The sequence below is a fragment of the Phyllobates terribilis genome, unplaced genomic scaffold, assembly GCF_046119375.1.
Source record: "Phyllobates terribilis strain yellow unplaced genomic scaffold, ASM4611937v1 Scaffold_11__3_contigs__length_659146591, whole genome shotgun sequence".
NCBI classification, from domain to species: domain Eukaryota; kingdom Metazoa; phylum Chordata; class Amphibia; order Anura; family Dendrobatidae; genus Phyllobates; species Phyllobates terribilis.
In genome coordinates, this window is record NW_027362771.1 from 319,764,372 (window position 1) to 319,786,631 (window position 22,260).

The 22,260-nt window shown below is 45.0% G+C and overlaps 1 protein-coding gene across 3 annotated transcripts in view; it reads left to right on the top strand.

Annotated features, from left to right (window-relative positions):
- The first annotated feature begins 3,251 nt into the window (after nucleotides 1-3,251).
- Nucleotides 3,252-22,260, top strand: part of PPP6R2 (protein phosphatase 6 regulatory subunit 2) — a 111,076-nt gene continuing 92,067 nt past the window's right edge. The window contains exon 1 of one of the 3 annotated variants that reach the window (XM_073652582.1): nucleotides 3,252-4,071. The gene's annotated coding sequence lies outside the window, so the exon portion shown is untranslated. Of the gene's footprint in view, nucleotides 4,092-22,260 lie in introns of all 3 variants that reach the window. The other 2 variants (XM_073652581.1, XM_073652580.1) reach the window with 2 other exon arrangements.

Sequence of the window (22,260 nt, forward strand, 5' to 3'; positions counted from 1 at the left end):
CTAAGCACAGTGCCCGGGGATCTGCGTGTGGCGCGCGCACCCCGGGTCAGGCACAGCGTGGGAGCCAGGAGGAGCGGTGGACGCCGGACCGGGGTTGCGGCGGCAAGGGGATCGACGTCTCTGCCTGGCAGGAGGCATAGACGCCGACGCTACAGCCTCTCCACTCTTCCTCCAGACTCTGGGACCTTGAATTCCAAATGAAATGCAAAATTTACTTTCATCTGAAAACAACATCTTGGACCACTGAGCAACAGTCCAGGTCTTTTTCTCCTTGGCCCAGGTAAGAAGCTTCTGGCGTTGTCTATTGGTCATGAGTTGCTTGACACAAGGAATGCGACACTTGTAGCCCATGTCCTGGATACGTCTGTGTGTGGTGGCTCTTGAAGCAATGACTCCAGCAGCAGTCCACTCCTTGTGAATCTCCCCAAAATTTTTGAATGGCCTTTTCTTAACAATCCTTTCAAGGCTGCAGTTATCCCGGTTGCTTGTGCACCTTTTTCTACCACACTTTTTCCTTCCACTCATCTTTCCATTAATATGCTTGGATACAGCACTCTGTGAACAACCAGCTTCTTTAGCAATGACCTTTTGTGGCTTACCCTCCTTGCGGAGTGTGTCAATTACTGCCTTCTGGACATTTGTAAGTCAGCAGTCTTCCCCAGGATTGTGGAGCCTACTGAAACAGACGAAGGGGCCTTTTTAAACGCATTGGAAGGCTTTGCAGGTGTTTTTTGTTAATTATTCTAATTTACTGAGATAATGACTTTCATGATTTCATTGGCTGTAAGCCATAAACATCAACATTAACAGAAATAAACAATTGAAATAGATCACTCTGTTTGTAATAGCTCTACAAAATATAGGAGTTTCACTTTTTTAAATGAAGAACTGAAATAAATAAACTTTTTGATGATATTCTAATTTAGTGAGAAGCACTTATAGATACAACTAGGTAGAATTAAGCCACGTTGGAGATAAGGGATGATAAAATCAAAAAGCACGCAAGTGACATCACCCTCTTTCCCCCCACAGCCCCAAGTGACTGACATCGCCCTCGTCCCTGTTGAGACCAACCCCCCTCCACATGCAGCCCCCTGCATGTGAAATCAACTCCCTGCCAGCGCAGCACACCCCACTACATGCAGCTCCACGGAAGTAACATCACCCCCAACCCCGAGTAGCGGCCCGGCATACAGCCCCACACTAGTGACATTTTCTCCTCTTCACCGGGCGGACCCCCACAATGTAGCCCTACACGAGTAACAACACTCCCTTCTCCATGCAGGCATCCAGTAAGCAGCCCCAAGTGAGTAACGTCACCCCCTCCTCCATGCAGGCACCCAGCCCTGTAGCATTAAGCACGCAGCCCTACGAGAGTAACATCACTCCCTTCACCGCGCAGCCCCCAACCTCACACGACTGACATTATCTCCTTCTCCACGTAGCCGCCCAACATGCAACCACACGAAAGTGACACTACCCCCTTCCTGACGCAGCACCAAGCGAGTAACATCACTCATTTTCCCTCGCAGCCACCATGCAATATTATCCCCATCTCCGTGCAGCCCCACAACATGCAGCATCACCTCTTTCCCCACACAGCCCCCTAGCATGCAGCATCATCAACCACTTCCTCGCACAAGCTATCATCATCCCCTTCCTCGCACAGCTCCCTAGCATGTAGCATTATCATCACTCCCTTTCCCGCACAGCCCCCTAGCATGCAGCATCATCACCCCTCCTCCTCAGGACCCCCTTCTCTGCAATGCCCCGCCTCCTCATGACCCCCTTCCCCCCAAAGTCCCTCCTTCTCGTGACCCCCTTCTCCACCCAGCCGCTCATCACCCCCCCTTCTCCACACAGCCCCTCATCATCTCCCCTTCTCCGCACAGCCCCTCATCATCATCTCCCCTTCTCCGCACAGCCCCTCATCATCATCTCCCCTTCTCCGCACAGCCCCTCATCATCTCCCCTTCCCCGCACAGCCCCTCATCATCATCTCCCCTTCTCCGCTCAGCCTCTCACCATCATCCCCCCTTCTCCGCACAGCCCCTCATCATCATCCCCCCTTCTCCGCACAGCCCCTCATCATCATCCCCCCTTCTCCGCACAGCCCCTCATCATCATCCCCCCTTCTCCGCACAGCCCCTCATCATCATCCCCCCTTCTCCGCACAGCCCCTCATCATCATCCCTCCTTCTCCGCACAGCCCCTCATCATCATCCCTCCTTCTCCGCACAGCCCCTCATCATCATCCCTCCTTCTCCGCACAGCCCCTCATCATCCCCCCCTTCTCTGCACAGCCCCTCATCATCTCCCTTCTCTGCACAGCCCCTCATCATCTCCCTTCTCTGCACAGCCCCTCATCATCTCCCTTCTCCGCACAGCCCCTCATCATCATCCCCCCTTCTCCGCACAGCCCCTCATCATCATCCACCCTTCTCCGCACAGCCCATCATCATCCACCCTTCTCCGCACAGCCCCTCATCATCATCCCCCCTTCTCCGCACAGCCCCTTATCATCCCTTCTCCGCACAGTCCCTCATCATCATCCCCTCTTCTCCGCAGTCCCTCATCATCATCCCCTCTTCTCCGCAGAGTCCCTCATCATCATCCCCTCTTCTCCGCAGTCCCTCATCATCATCCCCTCTTCTCCGCACAGTCCCTCATCATCATCCCTTCTCCGCACAGCCCCTCATCATCATCATCCCTCCTTCTCAGCACAGCCCCTCATCATCATCCCTCCTTCTCAGCACAGCCCCTCATCATCCCTCCTTCTCAGCACGGCCCCTCATCATCATCCTTCCTTCCCAGCACAGCCCCTCATCATCATCCCCCTTCTCAGTACAGCCCCTTATCATCATGCTCCCTTCTCCGCACAGCCTCTCATCATTTCCCCTTCTCCGCACAGCCTCTCATCATCATCCCCCTTTTCAGCACAGCCCCTCATCATTATCCCCCATTCTCCACATAGCCCCTCATCATCATCCCCCTTCTCTGCATAGCCCCTCATCATCATCCCCCTTCCCTGCATAGCCCCTCATCATCCTTTTTTCTCAGCACAGCCCCTCATCATCATCCCCCCTTCTCAGCAAAGCCCCTCATCATCATCATCCCCCTTCTCCGCACAGACCCTCATCATCATCCCCCTCTTCTTTGCACAGCCCATCATCATTTCCCCCTTCTCCGCACAGCCCCTCATCATCCCCCCTCTTCTCCGTACAGCCCCTCATCATTATCCCCCATTCTCCGCACAGCCCCTCATCATCCCCCTTCTTCTCCGTACAGCCCTTCATCATCATCCCCCCTTCTCCGCACAGCCTTTCATCTTCATCCTGCCATCAACCCCCTGCACAGCCCCTTATTATCATTACCTTCCCCTTGCAGCCCCAGTCATGTAACTTAAACCTCTTTCCTGTGAAAGCCCCACAATAAACAGCCCCAGACAAGTAACAGCCGACATTTCCATGCACAGCCCTCCAACATGTAGCCCCATGTAATAACATCATCCATGTTTCTTTGCCCCATAATATGTCCTCAGACCACTCACACTTAGTCCTATGTCCCCATTCCCATCGCTGCTTCCTGTCATCTGTCGGCGCTGGACTGGAGGAGGCTCTGCCCCTAGCTGTGACATTACCCCCTCACAGGAGCAGCTCCATTCTACTCAGTGCCAGGAGGCAGTCCTCTGCCGTGTGCCAGATATACCAGGGCCCTCTCCTGGGTGCAGCCGGTGCCAGCAAACTCTGCACAGACAGCTCCTCAGATCGCAGCCGTCATTTCGTGGTCCCCTCCGCTCTCACTCCCCCGTGATGTGGCGCCTCCCCCGTATCCGCCATCTTGCGGCCGGTGACTGAGAGAATCTCGGCCCGTGAGAGTAGTACCGAGCTCGTACTGAGTGACCGGGGGATTTCACCGTGCACTTCTTTAACCACAACCGGGGAAGCACACCCTGCTGCATTATTACACGTACTTGAACGCTCCCTTTGCCGGCGGAGAAGCATTGTAGCACACAGAACCTGCAGACCGTGGTATAAAGTTCCGGCGAGGCCGAGCAGCTGCTGCTTCTCCGTATGTGTCTTCTATCCAGTGTACGGTATTTATGTCCGCGCCGCCATAATGGGGTCGTCACCGATATAAACAGTGGCGGGTTCCTCCAGTGCATAAAGCTTGAACTAGTAACTGTTCTGTCATGGCGGTTGTGCCCCTCACAGTGGGCATCATACTAGTGCTAGGGGCACTGCACGGAACTATGTAGTGATGTCCTGTGTGATAGTGCTCTGTGCTCACCACTAGTGGGCATACTGACCTGCCGCTCGCCACACGTGCGCATACTGACCCGCCGCTCGCCACTGGTGGGCATACTGACCTGCCGCTCGCCACACGTGCGCATACTGACCCGCCGCTCGCCACTGGTGGGCATACTGACCTGCCGCTCGCCACTGGTGCGCATACTGACCCTCCGCTCACCACACGTGTGCATACTGACCCTCCGCTCGCCACTGGTGGGCATACTGACCTGCCGCTCGCCACTGGTGCGCATACTGACCCTCCGCTCGCCACACGTGTGCATACTGACCCTCCGCTCGCCACTGGTGGGCATACTGACCTGCCGCTCGCCACACGTGTGCATACTGACCCTCCGCTCGCCACACGTGTGCATACTGACCCTCCGCTCGCCACTGGTGGGCATACTGACCTGCCGCTCGCCACTGGTGCGCATACTGACCCTCCGCTCGCCACACGTGTGCATACTGACCCTCCGCTCGCCACTGGTGGGCATACTGACCTGCCGCTCGCCACACGTGCGCATACTGACCTGCCGCTCGCCACACGTGCGCATACTGACCCGCCGCTCGCCACACGTGCGCATACTGACTCGCCACTGGTGGGCATACTGACCTGCCGCTCGCCACTGGTGCGCATACTGACCCTCCGCTCACCACACGTGTGCATACTGACCCTCCGCTCGCCACTGGTGCGCATACTGACCCGCCGCTCGCCAACACGTGCGCATACTGACCCGCCACACGTGCACATACTGACCTGCCGCTCGCCACACGTGCGCATACTGACCCGCCGCTAGCCACACGTGTGCATACTGACCCGTCGCTCGCCTCTGGTGCGAATACTGACCCGCCGCTCGTCACACGTGCGCATGCTGACCCGCGCACTGGTGCACATACTGACCCGCCGCTCTCCCATTAGTGGGTGTGCTGACCCGCGGCCCGCCGCTTTCCACTAGTGCGCATACTGACCCACCACTCTCCATTAGTGCGCATACTGACTCGCCACACGTGCGCATACTGACCCACACACTTGTGCACATACTGACCCACCGCTCTCCATTAGTGGGTGTACTGACCCGCCTCTTTCCACTAGTGGGCATACTGACCCACCACTCTCCACTAGTGGGCATACTGACTCTCCACTAGTGGGCATACTGACCCGCCTCTCTCCACTAGTGGGCATACTTACCAGCCGCTCGCCACTGGTGCACGTACTGACCCACCACTTTCCACTGGTGCGCGTACTGACCCGCCGCTTTCCACTAGTGGGCATACTGACCCGACGCTCTCCACTAGTGGGCATACTGACCTGACGCTCTCCACTAGTGGGCATACTGACCCGCCGCTTTCCACTAGTGGGCATACTGACCCGACGCTCTCCACTAGTGGGCATACTGACCTGACGCTCTCCACTAGTGGGCATACTGACCCGCCGCTTTCCACTAGTGGGCGTACTGACCTGCCGCTCTCCACTAGTGAGCATACTGACCTGCCGCTCACTACTAGTGCACTTAGAGACCTGCTGACATGTTACAGGGAATGACAGTTGTGTATTCTCACTACTAGTACACATACTAATCTGACGCTCACAACTAATGCACATACAGTGGATATAAAAATACTACACGCCCCTGCTAAAAGCGAGGTTTTTGTCATGTAAAAAAAAAATCATACCAAGAACAATCATTTGAGAACTTTTTCTATCCTAAAGGAAACCTATCAGCAGGAATATCCATGTTAAACTAAAGGTATGGGCAGTATGGTGCTGTTTCACTGATTTAATACATACCTTTAGTGTAAAAATCTGCAGCCTGGTTTTCATTAAATCATAATGTTAAATTTCCTCGGTCCTTTGGGATGGGACTTGTGGGCGGGACTGTGGGTAGGGTCTTTGGCTCAGAGGTCTCAGCCACGGCCCCTCTGCTGCCTCTGTTGCATTCATTTAAATTTTGGGCTGAACTTTTTGCCCTTAATTCTGAAAGATACTTTTGGCGGAAAGTCAACACTGCATCACCAAAAGAGCACCATAAACACAGTGAAGCATGGCGGAGGCAGCATTATGCTTTGAGGCATTTTTATCCGGCAGCTGAAACTGGGGCTTTAGTCAAGGTGGATGGAATTTTGAACAGTTCCAAATATCCATCAATTTTCAGGCCTCTGCTAAAAAGCTGAACATTAAGATTAATTTGACCCTAAGCATACCTCCAAATCAGCAAAAGAATGGCTTCACCATAAGAGAATCACAGTTTTAGAATGGCCCAGCCAGAACCCAGGACTGAATCAAATTGAAAATCTTTGCTTGACCTGAAGAGGGCGCTGTACATCAGAGTTGACCTCACAATCTGACAGATTTGTAGCACTACCGCAAGGAAGAGTGTGCAAAGCTTGCTAATTTTAGATGTTCCATGCAGCTAGACTCCTACCCAAAAGACTGAATGCTGTCATGAATTCAAAGGGTACTTTAACAAAGTATTAATTTAACAGTATGCATATTTATGCAACCACATTATTTTAGTGTTTTATGTTTCTTTTTCCACCTGAAAAGAATTAAAGGTGACTGGTCACCAGAAATAACGCTGCTAGCATTCAAAAACGGGGGTTAATCTGCAAGTTAATAGCGTTATTAACCTGTCCGGCGCCCGCACTTAACAGGGGACAATGATGAGAGTTGCCTCCAGCAACCGACGCCGGGGATCAGCGTGAACTGTACCGCTGATTCCCAGGCGCCATTATGTGTCACGCTGATGACATATGGATATGTGTCATCAGTATGCACGTGTGCAGGACGTTTTGCAGCCCATGCTGCTGTTAAAAAACGGACATGTCAGCGTGTTTTTCCCACGGACACATAGTCTGTGGAAACACACTGACGTATGTTTCCATGAATGGGTCTACGTTTGTAAGTGTCTCCAGTACGTGTGGAAATGGACACCACAAGTACCGGACACACTGGCATGTGAAGGAGGCTGTACACAGTGATGTGGTGCCAATAGCGATAATATTTATGTATGTATATAAATCAGGTCACCCGATGAAACTAGCATTTTGCTTATGTTAGGTGACTGCAAACAAGTTTACACCAGCAGATAAACAGGAACGAACATTCCTACGAACACTTGTTCACGGAATATCATCTCGTCTAAAAAGGCCATTAAAAGTGAAAGCAACACTACACCAGTGCTGTTTCCCAACCTGTCTCCGAATTGGAAGGCATCTCTGAGTTTGGACAGTCGCCAGTGATTTAGCAATGGCATATTCTAGCTACATGGCATCACTTTGAGAGCAGAAAACCCCTTTAAAGGGGTTGGTTTGACTATTGGCAAAAGTCTGCAGTCCCTTTATGTGACTGCAGAATTGTGTCAGTGTGTGATGCACAGGCTGCTACAATTCCCCTGTATCCCCCTTGTGGGTTTGCCGTCATAGTACCGCATAAATGCGATTTACATATCAGTGGTCACATGCTGAGTGGTTTCACCCAGCTTCTCTCAATTCTCTACTATTGAGAGAAGCCAAACATGTCTAGTCAGCACGTGAGCACAAGTATGCAGATCACATGTATTCCATCACCTGATCGCACTGGGGAGAAAAAGGAATCATTATAGTACAGCACACACAAGTCCCAAGCCTACACGACCCCTTTAAGATGAAAGGAATTGCTGATGGGAGATCTATACTTATTCAAGTCGTTCCACACAGAAACATTTGTTCACACACACTTTTCACACTAGGACATGACTTTGGATTGACATACCATATAAATAATATGTGGAGAAACCCTGTGATAGACCATCAATACCAGATTGATGGGAGTCTGACAGTCTGCTACCCCACTGATTAGCTGTTAGAAGAGGCCACTGCTGGGTACTGCAGAACAGCTCCAAATCTGTTCCTCAGCACCCAGCAGCAGCTGCTATACATTGAATGGAGCTGTGCAGTGCATCTCCGTTAAATATGTTTATATCTGGCCATTGTTGGAGCTTATAACAGCTATTTGGTGGGGGAGCTGGGCGTCGGATACCCAACGTTCTCATATTGATCACCCATCTCAAAGAAAAGTTTTCAATATCGTGTGACCAGACACCGCCTTTTAGGCTTTATGTAGTTTTTTTTCTATAGTACTTTTTTAGGTCTGATCTGATTGGTTGGCATCCAACTGCTGAGATCCCCACTGACCCTGAGGATTTCAGATAAACTGTAATGTGCCATCACTTTCTGTGCCTTGAAATAACTCTTTTCTAATGGTATAATAAAATTTTTAAGGCTTTCTATTATACTTTGTGATCAAAAGACCTTTGCTTGCTTTTGTTGGGGAAGAAATTGACTTAGGCTATAAATCTGTAACAAATCTATTATTCCTCACAGCTGAAATTGTTCCTTCCATTGAATACTATTTCGATACTCCTATTTTAGCAATGCACATCTATTACTCAGGCATAATGTATCAGTGCAGGCAGTAGAAAGATACATCCTCTCCCTAAGGCCAGTTTTTCACTACCATATAAAAAGTCATCTATTTCATCCAGAAAACACTAATGATTTTTTTCTCATTCGTCATCCGTGTACAATCCGTTTTTTTTATAAACAGCAGCAGCTGTTAAAGGGGTTGTCCACTACTAGGACAACCAGCGGTTGTCGGCACTTGCGGTTCCGGGGCTCTGATGCAGTGGAATGACACATGGTGCCTGGTGCCCAATCAGCGCTGGCATCACTGTTCCCACCTTCGTACAAAATTGAACATGCAATTTGCGGTAAAGCCACATGCATTTTTTATCCTTTCAGTTCTGTCATTGTTATATTATGTGTGTGTGTTGGGGGTGGGGGGGGGGTATGTCTTTATATACTGTATATATTTCGCTAGGAGTTGTCCATTTTTTTAAAATCAGTGTTCTGTTTATTTTTCTTTGTCATGTTGACAAAATACAAATGATAAAAACACAGAACAAACACGAGACCTTTGCAAAAATATAGAACATGCATATTTAAATACAATCAATTGGTTCCCACAGGTTAAAAATGGCATAATTATGGATCCATTGGACTATCTTGTGTATTAATGAGAAAAAATGTCATGCATATAAAAAGTGGAAACAAACAGAATTAATTTGATTCTCTTATAGTAAAGTGTGAATGAGTCCTGGGTAACAAAGAGACTTCTATGGGGTCTAATTGTATGTAGAAATGTACAGCAAGGTCGCTCAGTTGTAGCACATCGGATGGAGCCGGGACTCTGTGCCTTAGTAAAGGGAACTTTTGATAGACTTTCCATACTGTGGATGTTTATGTGTATTGATCGTCTAAGTAAGCTAGAAGCTTTGAGTAAAAGCTGCTCAATTTGCTACCAAAGGGAGGACTGAAGATGTATTTTTAAAAGGTTATGCTTGCAGAAGTTTAACGTCATCAGCTGTGAAGTGGCAAATTAGGAAGTTATGAAGATCTGATTGGATTCACATAGCATAGTTGTTTCTAAAATATTAAAGCAATGGGAAAAACATATAATTGAAGGGAGGTAATTCTGTAAAATTTCATGTATTACCTTTTTTTTCCCTCTGCATTCTAAAAGTATGTGCACATGATGTCTAGGTCAGGCTGATGCTGCTTGGACCCTGCCTAAAAAAATTATAAAAAGTCTGAACATATGTGCTGTAATGTCAAAAAGACTTGCTGTGCATATGTTCCATCTTTTTTCACTTTTAAAAAGTGCAGTCCGATGTACGCACACAGAGACAATTGAGAAGATAGAAGAATTAAGTCTAAAAGACGCTGTGTGCATATATCCTAAAACTTATAAGGCTATGTGCCCACGATACGGAAATGCTCCGGATTTTTTCCTGAGCGTTTCTGCATATCCCTGGCAGAAAAAACACATGCGGATTGTACATGCGTTTTCCTGCCAGGGGCAAGAGGAAGTGAAGCGTTCTTCACATGCATTTCCGCATGCGGGTTGACAAGCGCTTTCCAAGCGATTTTAGCACCACTTGGAAAGTGCTTGACAACTTGGTCACACTATATAAATCCATGCAAACGGCATGGATTTATATAGTGTGACCGAAAGAATGGTAAAAAATAAAAATATACTTACCTTCTGATGGCCCCCGGAGTCTTTATCCGATGTGTCTCGACTTGCCGGCAGCTTGCGGTACACTAAGGACCTGCCGACGTCAGCAGTCGCGTGAACCGTCACAGGATTTTTCCGCAATGATAATCTGTAGCGGAAATTTCCGCAGCATGTGCACAGCACATGCGGATTATCAATGGGGAACATGGCAGGCCTTCTACCATGCGTTTTTTAAGCTTTTCTGCAGCGGAAACGCTTAAAAAACGCATTGTGGGCACACAGCCTAAGGCTATTTTCCCATATGGCATCTCCTCTGCTGACGGCCAACAGCAGAGATGCCGCAGTAATATCAGCATTTTCATTTATCTCTGTGGATATGATTGTGAAGAAAGAGCAGGAGAGCTGTACATTTCACCGTTTGCACTGCAATGAGTGAAATTTCCACCTACATGCGCTGCATAAACTGACATGCTCACAATCTGCTGGCACAGTAAAACACAATGGATTTTCACAAGTGAATATGCAGCGGAAAATCCGTGTTTTACATTTCTATTTGCTGACAGACATTTTTTGATGTGTTTTTTAAGTCCTGTAGAAAAAAAAACCCTCTAAGGCTGTGTGCCCACGATGTGTTTTTTAAGCGTTTCCACAGCGGCAGAAACGCTTAAAAAATGCATGGTAGAAGGTCTGCCATGTTCTCCAATGATAATCTGCATTTGCTGTGCACATGCTGCGGAAATTTCGCTGCGGGTTAGCATTGCAGAAAAAAGCGCAGCACTACCAATTATTTTGCGGAAGTGCTGCATTTTCGCCGCCATTGACTTGCATTGGAACGCATGGATGACGCATCACTGCATATGTAGTTGCGCATTCCATGCGTTTCAATGTGCGGATGGTACCTGGGTTTGAAGAAGAGGAGACTCTCCTCCAGACCCGGGTACCATAGAAACTGTGAAAAAAAAGAATAAAATAAAAAATAAATATGATACTTACCTTCTGACGGCCCCCGCTGCGCTCGTCCTTCCTTGCCGGCAGCTTGCGATGGACTGAAGGACCTGCCCTAACGTCATAGTCATGTGAAGGGTCACGCAATGCTGACGTCGGCAAGTCCTTCAGTGTAGTGTACCGCGAGCTGCCGGCAAGGGAGAACGGAGCGAAGCAAGACTCCGGGGGCCATCAGAAGGTAAGTATAGATTTATTTTTTTATTTTTAAACATTCTTTACGGTCACACTATATAAATCCATGCAGTTTGCATGGATTTATATAGTTGACCATGTTGACAAGCACTTTCCAAGTGATGCTAAAATCGCTTGACAACCCGCATGTTAAAATGCATGTGAAGAACGCTTCACTTCCGCATGTCCCTGGCAGGAAAAACGCATGTACAATCCGCATGCGTTTTTTTCTGCCAGGGAGATGCTGAAACGCTCAGGAAAAAATCCTGAGCATTTCTGCATCGTGGGCACATAGCGATTTGGTGCGTTTTTGACGCGTTTTTTCTGCGTTGATTTGTCACAAAACCTGAAGCAAAACCTGATGCCAGCAAAGTGAATGAGAAACCTGAAGTGTCATGTACACTTTAAGTATTTGTGACCAGGTCTGTGGAGTCGGTCTAAAATGGACCAACTCACGAACTCTTAAAATATATATTAAATTGGTACATTAGTACAATGCAGGATGTGCTGAAAATGTTTTCATAAGAATTTGGGAAAGTTATGAAATGCCCACAGCCCTGTTTGTGACTTGCAGATTTGGAGCAGAAAATAATCTGCAGCATGTCAATTCTTTGTGTGTTTTTCACCATTGACTTCACTCAAATCAGTCAAAAACGTAGGGCAAAAAAGTGTGTATTTTCTGTTGAGTTTTTGCTGCCAACAAATTTCTAGAGATGCATAAACATTGCAGAAATTTCTGCAATCAAATACTCAACGTGTGCACATACCCTAACTGTACCCAAAGTATGCTAGGTTTTGACAAAACACCAATAACAAAAGAAAAAAATGCAGTATGTAAGTAACATCTGGCTGCAGTGTCTTTAACAAAAAAGGTGCAAAAAGTTGAAAAACACAAAATACAATAAAACATAGTGTCACATTGTTTTTTTTTATTATTATATTTTTCGTTCAATTGCAGTAAGATATGACTTTAACCCCTTTACCCCGATGGCTGTTTCCACGTTAGTGACCAGGCTAATTTTTACAATTCTGACCACTGTCACTTTATGAGGTAATAACTCTGGAACGCTTCAACGGATCCCACTGATTCTGAGATTTTTTCGTCACATATTGTTCTTCATGATTGTGGTAAAATTTTATCTATATCGCTTGCGTTTATTTGTGAAAAAATTGGAAATTTGTCAAAAATTTTGCAATTTTCAAACTTTGAATTTTCATGCCCTTAAATCAGAGAGAGATGTCACACCAAATAGTTAATAAATAACATTTCCCACATGTCCAAAAAAATTTTTGTTAGAAAGTTATAAGGGTTAAAAGTTGACCAGTGATTTCTAATTTTTCTAACCAAATTTACAAAACCATTTTTTTAGGGACCACATCACATTTGAAGTGACTTTGAGGGACCTTTATGACAGAAAATACCAAAAAGTGACACCATTCTAAAAACTGCACCCCTCAAGGTGCTCAAAACCACATCCAAGAAGTTTATTAACACTTCAGGTGCTTAACAGGAATTTTTTAAATGTGGAAGAAAACAATGAACATTTAATTTTTTTTACACAAAGTTACTTTAGACCCAATTTTTTATTTTTGTAGGGATAACAGGAAAAAAATTGACCCCAAAATCTGTTGTGCAATTTCTTCCAAGCACGACGATAACACATATGTGGGGGAAAACCACTGTTTGGGCGCACGGCATGGTTCGGAATGGAAGAAGCGCCATTTGACTGTTTGAATGTAAAATTTGCTTGAATAATTTGCGGATTCCATGTCGCGTTTGGAGAGCCCCTGATGTGCCTAAACAGTAGAAAACCCTCCACAAGTGACACTATTTTGGAAACTAGAGCCCTCAGAGAACTTATCTAGAAGTATGGTGAGCACTTTGAACCCCCAAGTGTTTCACAGAAGTTTATAACATTGAGCCGTAAAAATTAAAAAAATCACTTTTTTTCCACAAAAATGATCTTTTAGCCCCATTTTTTTTATTTTCACAAGGGTAACAGGAGAAATTGGACCCCAAAATTTGTTGTGCAATTTCCCCTGAGTACGCCGATACCCCATATGTGGGAGAAAACTTCTGTAATGGGAGCAGAGCCATACTGCGATCTTTGGGAGGCAGCATGAACGAATCAGCAGCAGGTGAAGAATTGTTTTTATTTATTTTTTACGCCATTCCTCGTGCGGTGTGATTAGACGACTTTATTCTTCGGGTCGGTGCGATTACATTGATACCAGATTTATATTGGGTTTTTATGACTGACAGATGTCACACACTAAAAAACACTTTTTTTTGCAAAGACTAGTTTTTGCATCGCCATATTTTGAGAGCTAAAATTGTTCCTTATTTTGGCCAACAGAGTCATGTAAGGGCTTGTTTTTTGCGGGACAAGTTGATGTTTTTATTGGTACCATTTTCGGGCACTTGACATTTTCTATTCCGATTTTTGGGAGGCAGAATAAACTAAAACCAACAATTCAAGAATTTTTTTTTTATGCTGTTCAGCATGTGGTAAAATTGATAAGGCAGCTTTATTCTTCTTGTCAGTATGTTTACAGCGATACTACATGTAGACTTTTTTATGTTTTGGCGCTTTTGCACAATAAAAACTATTTTATAGAAAACATAATTATTTTTGCATCACTTCATTCTGGGACCTATAACTTTTTTTTATTTTTCGACTGATGGAGCTGTATGGTGGCTTGTTTTTTTGCAGGACAAGACAAAATTTTCAGCAGTACCATTTTTATTTACATTTGTCTTTTTGATAGCGTTTTATTCCACTTCTTGTTCGGTGGTATGATGATAAAGCACTGTTTTTTGCTTTGTTTTTTTTTTCTTTGTTTACCGTGTTCACTAAAGGGGTTAACTAGTTGGACAGTTTTAAAGGGCAGGTCGTTCCAGATGCAGCGATACCAAATATGTGTACTTTTATTGTTTATGTTTATTTTTTTTCATAATATTTATTTATGGGTACAGAATATTTTTATTTTTTATTACTTTTTGATTTATTTTTTTTATATTTTTACAATTTTTTTTTTCCCTTTTTTTCACTTTCTGTCACTTTTTTACTTTGTCCCACTGTGGGAATTTCATTTTTTGCAGGCTGGTCGCTTGTATAGCAAAGGGATGCAGGAGCATCCCTATGCTATGCAGGCTATCAGCGCTGCACTGCAAGCAAGCATGTTTGATCATGCACTGCGCATGATCAAACTAGCTTGCTTGCGCCTGGTAACCCTGATGTCGTCATGATGACATTGGGTCACCATGGCAATGATTGGGACCCCGCAATGACATTGTGGGGTGTCCTATCCAAGAGCAGAGGGGCTTTTGTTCCTCTGCTCGCTCGTTAAATGCTGCGTTAGCAGCATTTAGGGGGTTAAAGTGCTGGGAGCATTGCGGGCGCCATCGGTGAGACGTAATAATACGTACCTGGTCATTAAGGCACAAGGACTTATTATTAGGCCTCATATCAGAAAGGGATTAAGGACATAATTGTCTCCGACACTAAGGGGTTAAGTAGGGACATGTACAGACAATAAAAACAATACAATGTAACATATTTCAACAGTTACAGAAGTGAGGGCCCTGCTGCAAGCTTACAATCTATGAGGAAATAGGCTGACACAATAGGTAGAACGTGCTTGTCATGTACGGTCCAACCATATGACACTATGTCCAGAATTCGTTAATGAGATAGATGCTTTCTCCAATCACTTTCATTTATTCTATTGCTAGCTGGAGTCCAGTCTCTTGTCCAGTCAGGTGTGTCTGTAATTAACTCAGATGTTGCCAAAAAACAGAAGCTTCCAAACACATGACATCATCATATGGGCAGAATTGTTTAAAGGCATAGTAATCTTAGTGTATGTAAACTTTTGACTTTGCATTAAGGGCTGTATTTTTCGGACTATAAGACGCACCGGACCATAAGACGCACCCCAAATTTTGGGATGGAAAATAGGAAAAAAAATATTTTTTATAAGATGGGGGTCCGTCTTATAGTCTGAATACGTATCTTACCTGGTGGGCATTGGAGCGAGGGTCACAGGAGGCAAGGTCCTTCAGGAAGCCAGCGGAAGTGGGGCCTGGGCCTGTGATGGGGCCTTTGGCGGGGCCTGGGCCTGTGGTGGAGCCTGGGGTCTGTGGTGGGGCCTGGTGGCTGGGCCTGTAGTGGGGCCTGGGCTTGTGGTGGGGCCTGTGCTCGGGCCTCGGCCTGTGCTGGAGTCTGGCTGGGGCCTGTGCTGGGGCTGGAGCCTGGCTGGGGCCTGTGGTCCGGATGGGGCCGGGTCCTGGGCCTGTGAGCGGCGTGCGCTGCTGTCCGGTGACTGTGGCTATGCTGCAGTGCGGCATCCACTCTGCCTCGCGCCGCACTGCAACTCAGCTTCGCCTCCGCGGCAGGGCTGATGCGGCCCTGCCGCCGCACCCACCACCGCAAGTATGTGGTAAGGTTCGGACCATAAGACGCACCCCCATTTTCTTCCTAAATTTGGGGGGGAAAAAGTCTTATGGTCCAAAAAATACGGTAATAAAAAGACCTTAAAACATTCTCTCTCTCATTATTCTGGCATTTGGCTAATATTAAAAGTTATGGTAATATTAATTGACCTAAAACGGGAAAGGTTTATTCTGATTTCATGTCAGATGTTGAGAAAAACATGCATATGTGTCTTTTTATATAGTGGATGTAAACTTCTGGTTTCAACGGTACCAGTGTGAGTTTTTTTCTTTCTCTGCATTACTTTTTATCCCATTCCATTTATTTTTGTGTATGTTTTTACACTGTGTGCAGAATTATTAGGCAAATGAGTATTTTGATCACATGATCATTTTTATACATGTTGTCCTACTCCAAGCTGCATAGGCTTGAGAGGCAACTACCAATTAAGTAAATCTGATGATGTGCATCTCTGTAATGAGGAGGGGTGTTGACTAATGTGTGCTTAATTATTAGGCAACTTCCTTTCCTTTGGCAAAATGAGTCAGAAAAGAGATTTGACGGGCTCTGAAAAGTCCAAAATTGTGAAATGTCTTGCCGAGGGATGCAGCAGTCTTGAAATTTCCAAACTTTTGAAGCGTGATCACCGAACAATCAAGCGTTTCATGGCAAATAGCCAACAGGGTCGCAAGAAGCGTGTTGGCCAAAAAAGGCACAAAATAACTGCCCATGAATTGAGGAAAATCAAGCGTGAAGCTGCCAAGATGCCATTCGCCACCAGTTTTGCCATATTTCAGAGCTGCAACGTTACTGGAGTATCAAAATGCACAAGGTGTGCGATACTCAGGGACATGGCCAAGGTAAGGAAGGTTGAAAAGCGACCACCTTTGAACAAGAAACATAGATAAAACATCAAGAATGGGCCCAGAAATATCTTAAGACTGATATTTCAAAGGTTTTATGGACTGATGAAATGAGAGTGACTCTTGATGGGCCAGATGGATGGACCAGAGGCTGGATCAGTAAAGGGCACAGAGCTCCACTCTGACTCAGACGCCAGCGAGGTGGAGGTGGGGTACTGGTATGGGCTGGTATCATCGAAGATGAACTTGTGGGACCTTTTCGGGTTGAGGAAGGGGTGAAGCTCAACTCCCAGACCTACTGCCAGTTTCTGGAAGACAACTTCTTCAAGCAGTGGTATAGGAAGAAGTCGGTATCGTTCAAGAAAAACATGATTTTCATGCAGGACAATGCTCCATCACATGCATCCAACTACTCCACAGCGTGGCTGGCCAGTAAAGGTCTAAAAGAAGAAAAAATAATGACATGACCACCTTGTTCACCTGATCTGAACCCCATAGAGAGCCTGTGATCCATCATAAAATGTGAGATCTACAGGGAGGGAAAACAGTACACCTCTCGGAACAGTGTCTGGGAGGCTGTGGTGGCTGCTGCACGCAATGTTGATCGAAAACAGATCAAGCAACTGACAGAATCTATGGATGGAAGGCTGTTGAGTGTCATCATAAAGAAAGGTAGCTATATTGATCACAAATTTTTGGGGTTTTTGTTTTTGCATGTCAGAAATGTTTATTTCTAAATTTTGTGCACTGATATTGGTTTACCTGGTGAAAATAAACAAGTGAGATGGGATTATATTTGTTTTTTATTAACCGGTTCAGGACCGCCCACTGTACATAAACGTCGGCACTGCCTGGGCTCTGTGCAGCGCCGACGTTTAAAAACGGTGGGTGGTCCCGCAGCGCTCAGGACCCCCAGGGTCTGGCAAGTGCGGTGCAGAGCGATAGCTCTGACAGGGGACATCATCGGGACCTGATTGGATCAGGTCCCAATGATGTTAACCCTTTGCTATCTTCTATATGCCGCGATCTATAGTGATCGCGGCATATAGAAGATAGTGAGAGGAGAGGGGGTCGTCAACTTACCTCTCCGACGGCCCCCTGATGCCTTCCAGGACCTGCCGTTGTTATGGCAGCTGGAGGTCACATGACCGCCTCCAGATCTGCCATATATGGTGTCCTGCTAGGCTCAGCCTGCAGCTGAACTCTAGCAGGAGACAGACAGTGTAAAACTGTCAGCAAAGATCTCATCCAATGCAATATATGTCTATTACATTGCATGAGATCAGTGATTAGAAAAATAAAAATTAATGTCCCATACAGGACTAAGTAAAAATGTAAAAAAAAAAGTCAAAAAAATGTTTTCAAACTGTTAAAAAAAAATCACAAAATAAATAAAAGTAAATAAATAAAATATTAAACCAATAAATCTGTATATTTATGCAAAAACAAAAAGAGTACACATATTTGGTATCGCCGCGTCCGAAACAACCCGATCTATAAAACTGTCACACTAATTAACTCCTTCTGTGCACACCGTAATAAAAGTAAAAAAAAAAACGGAGCAAAAAACTATGCTTTTTCATCATATCGCCAAACAAAAAGTGGAAAAAAATGCGATCAAAAAGCAAAATGGAAATAAAAATTGTACCGCTGAAAACGTTATCTTGTTCCGCAAAAAAAACCCGCCATACAGCTCCATCAGCCAAAAAATAATAAAGTTATAGCTCTCAGAATAAAGCGATGCAAAAAAAATATTTTTTCTATAAAATTGTTTTATTGCGTAAAAGCGCCAAAACATAAAAATATACAGTAAGTGTAGTATCGCTGTAAACGTACTGACCCGAAGAATAGCGCTGCCTTATCACTTTTACCACACGCAGAACGGCATAAAAAAAATCTCATAAAACAATTCCTGAATTGTTGGTTTTTGTTAATTTTACCTCCCAAAAAATGGAATAGAAAGCGATCAAAAATGTTTCGTACCCAAAAATGGTACCAATAAAAATGTCAACTCGTCCCGCAAAAAACAAGCCCTCACATAACTCTGTCGGCCGAAATATGGAAAAATTATAGCTCTCAAAATATGGCTATTAAAAACTAGATTTTGCGAAAAAAAAGCGTCTTAGTGTGTGACAGCTGTCAATCATAAAAACCCGATATAAATCTGGTATCTCTGTAATCGCACCGACCCGAAGAATAAAGTAATCTCATCACTTATACCGCACGAGGAACGGCGTAAAAAATAAATAAAACCAATTCTTCACCTGCTACTGATTTGTTTATTATGTCTTCCAAAGATCGCAGTGAGGCTCTGCTCACATTTATCCTGCGCTCTGCGCTGAGCACTTACACCAGAGTTTCCGTGTAAATCTCTGAAATACGTGATTCAGACGGAACCCATGACGGAAGATTCCCTTTAATGAGGCAGATATAGGCCACTGTGGATGCCGTCTGGCCTGTGATCCCACGGTGTCAGTTTTTTTAGGCGTGCATAAAAGTGCGGTTGGCCACAGTTTTGTGCACTTCTGAAAAAAAGGACACCGCTAAACAGAGGTCAGACGGAGTCCAGAGTAACTCTGCTGCCTCATTACAGTGAATGGATCCCACAGGGGTTTCATCTGAATTGCATCACTTGGAAATTTAGATGGAAACCCCAATGTAAGTGCTCAGCCTCGAGCGCTGGATAAATGTTACGTAAAATGTTCCCAATAAAAGCTTCAACTCAGGCCTCAAAAAAAGTTAGTCCCCATTCAGGTCCGTCGTCTGTTACAAAATATAAGGGACTTCCAAGTTACTGGTAGCAGAAAGGCTCTGGAAAAGCGAAATGGCCCTTGCCCCACAAAAGAAATTCAGAAAACTTTGTGCTCCCAAATCCAAATGCCTATTCTACAATAATTTGTTCTCCAATTGTCAAATAGCGCTCCGCCCCTCCCAGATCTCGCCGTATGGCTAAGCGGTACGATACAGCCACATATGGGGTATTGCCACTTTTAGAAGAAATTGTGTGACACATTTCGGCACCATTTTTGCCCATTGCCCTGTGTGAAAATGTAAAATGTGAGGGTAAAATATTTTTGTGATAAAAATATAATTATGTTTTCTTCACTGCCCTATGGTATAAATTTAAAAATTAAAAAATACTCACTACTTCCCTAGATGAATTCCTTGAGAGGTGTAGTTTACAAAATGGGGTCACTTGTGGGGGTTTCTGCTGTTTCGGCATGTCAGCGACTCTTCAAATGTGACATGGTGTCTGGTGTCAACCTATCCCAGCCAACATAGCACTCCTTTCTCTTCCAAACCCTGCCGTACACCAAAGCAGTGGTTTTCCCCCACATATGGGGTATCGGCGTACTCAGGAGAAATTGCACAACAAATTTCATGGTGCAACTTCTCCTGTTATCCTTATGATAATGCAAAATTAGGGAATGAAAAACATTTTTTATGGGAAAAATGTGAACATTTTATTTTTATGGCTCAATATTATAAACTTCTGTGAAGCACCTGGGGGTGCAAGGTGCTTACTACACATCTAGATAAGTTCCCAAAGGGGTCTATTTTCCAAAATGGTGTCACTTGTGTGGGGTTTCCACTGTTTAGGAACATTAGGGGCTCCCCAAATGCAACATGGCGTCCGCTAATTATTCAAGCAAATTTTACATTCAAAAATTCAAATGCCGCTCCTTCCCTTCCAAACCCTGCCGTGTGCCCAAACAGTGGTCTGCCTCCACATATGGGGTATCAGCGTGTTCAGGAGAAATTGCACAACAAATTCCATGGTGCAATTTATCCTATTACCCTTATGATAATGCAAAATTAGGGATGAAAAACGTTTTTGTGGGAAAAATGTGAAAATTTTATTTTTGCAGCTCAATATTATAAACTTCTGTGAAGCACCTTGGGGTTCAAGGTGCTCACCACACATCTAGATAAGTTCCCTAAGGGGTCTAGTTTCCAAAATGGGGTCACTTGTGGGGGGTTTCCACTGTTTAGGCACATCAGGAGCTCTCCAAACGCAACATGGCGTCTGCTAATTATTCAAACAAGTTTTACATTCAAAAAGTCTGATGGCGCTCCTTCCCTTCCGAACCCTGCAGTGCGCCCAAACAGTGGTTTTCCCTCACACATGGGGTATCAGCGCGCTCATGAGAAATTGCACTACAAATTGTATAGTCCATATTTTCCTGTTTTCTTCCACATTCCAAAAATTCCCGTGAAACACCTGAAGGGTTAATAAACTTCTTGAATGTGGTGTTGAGCACCTTGAGGGGTGCAGTTTTTAGAATGGTGTCACTTTTGGGTATTTTCTGTCATGAAGGCCCCTCAAAGTCACTTCAAATAAGATGTGGTCCCTAAAAAAATGTTTTTGTAAATTTTGTTGGAAAAATGAGAAATCGCTGGTCAACTTTTAACCCTTAGGCTATGTGCCCACGTTGCAGAAATGAAGCAGAAAATTTCTGCTTCATTTCTGCAAGTCCTCTCCCGGAAAAACGCATGCGGAATTCCGCACGCGTTTATCGCGCGTTTTTCATGCGTTTATCTCGCGTTTTCCACATGCGGAATTGCCTTGCGTTTTTAATGCATTGCACAAGGCAATTCCGCTTGCGGAAACGCAAAATTAATTGACATGCTGCGGATTTTTGAACGCAGCATAAAAGCTGCGGAAAAATCCGCAGCATGTGCATAGAACTTGCGGAATCCCCTTGGGGACCATGGGGTGCGGATTACCATGCGTTTTACAAGCATTTCCGCTGCGGAAATTCCGCATCAAAAACACTTGTAATCCGCAACGTGGGCACGCAGCCTTATAGCTTCCTAACAAAAAAAATTTTGGTTCCAAAATTGTTCTGATGTAAAGTAGACATGTGGGAAATGTTATTTATTAACTATTTTGTGTGACATATCTCTCTGATTTAAGGGCATGAAAATTCAAAGTTTGAAAATTGCAAAATTTTCAACATTTTCGCCAAATTTCCAATTTTTTCACAAATAAACGCAAGTGATATCGAAGAAATTTTACCACTATCATGAAGTACAATATGTCACGAAAAAACAATCTCAGAATCAGGGGAATCTGTTGAAGTGTTCCAGAGTAATTACTTCATAAAGTGACAGTGGTGAGAATTGAAAAAATTGGCCTGGTCACGAAGGCAAAAACAGGCTCTGGCGCGAAGTGGTTAAGTTGCCTAATAATTCTGCAGAGTAATAGTTACCTGCATAAACAGATATCCTCCTAAGATAGCCAAATCTAAAAAAAAAAACACTCCAACTTCCAAAAATATTAAGCTTGGATATTTTTGAGTCTTTTGGGTTCATTGAGAACATAGTTGTTGATCAATAATAAAAATAATCCTCCAAAATACAACTTGCCTAATAATTCTGCACACAGTGTATTTGTATTAATAAAGGATTTATTCTAAATTTTAAATTCTTGTGTCTTG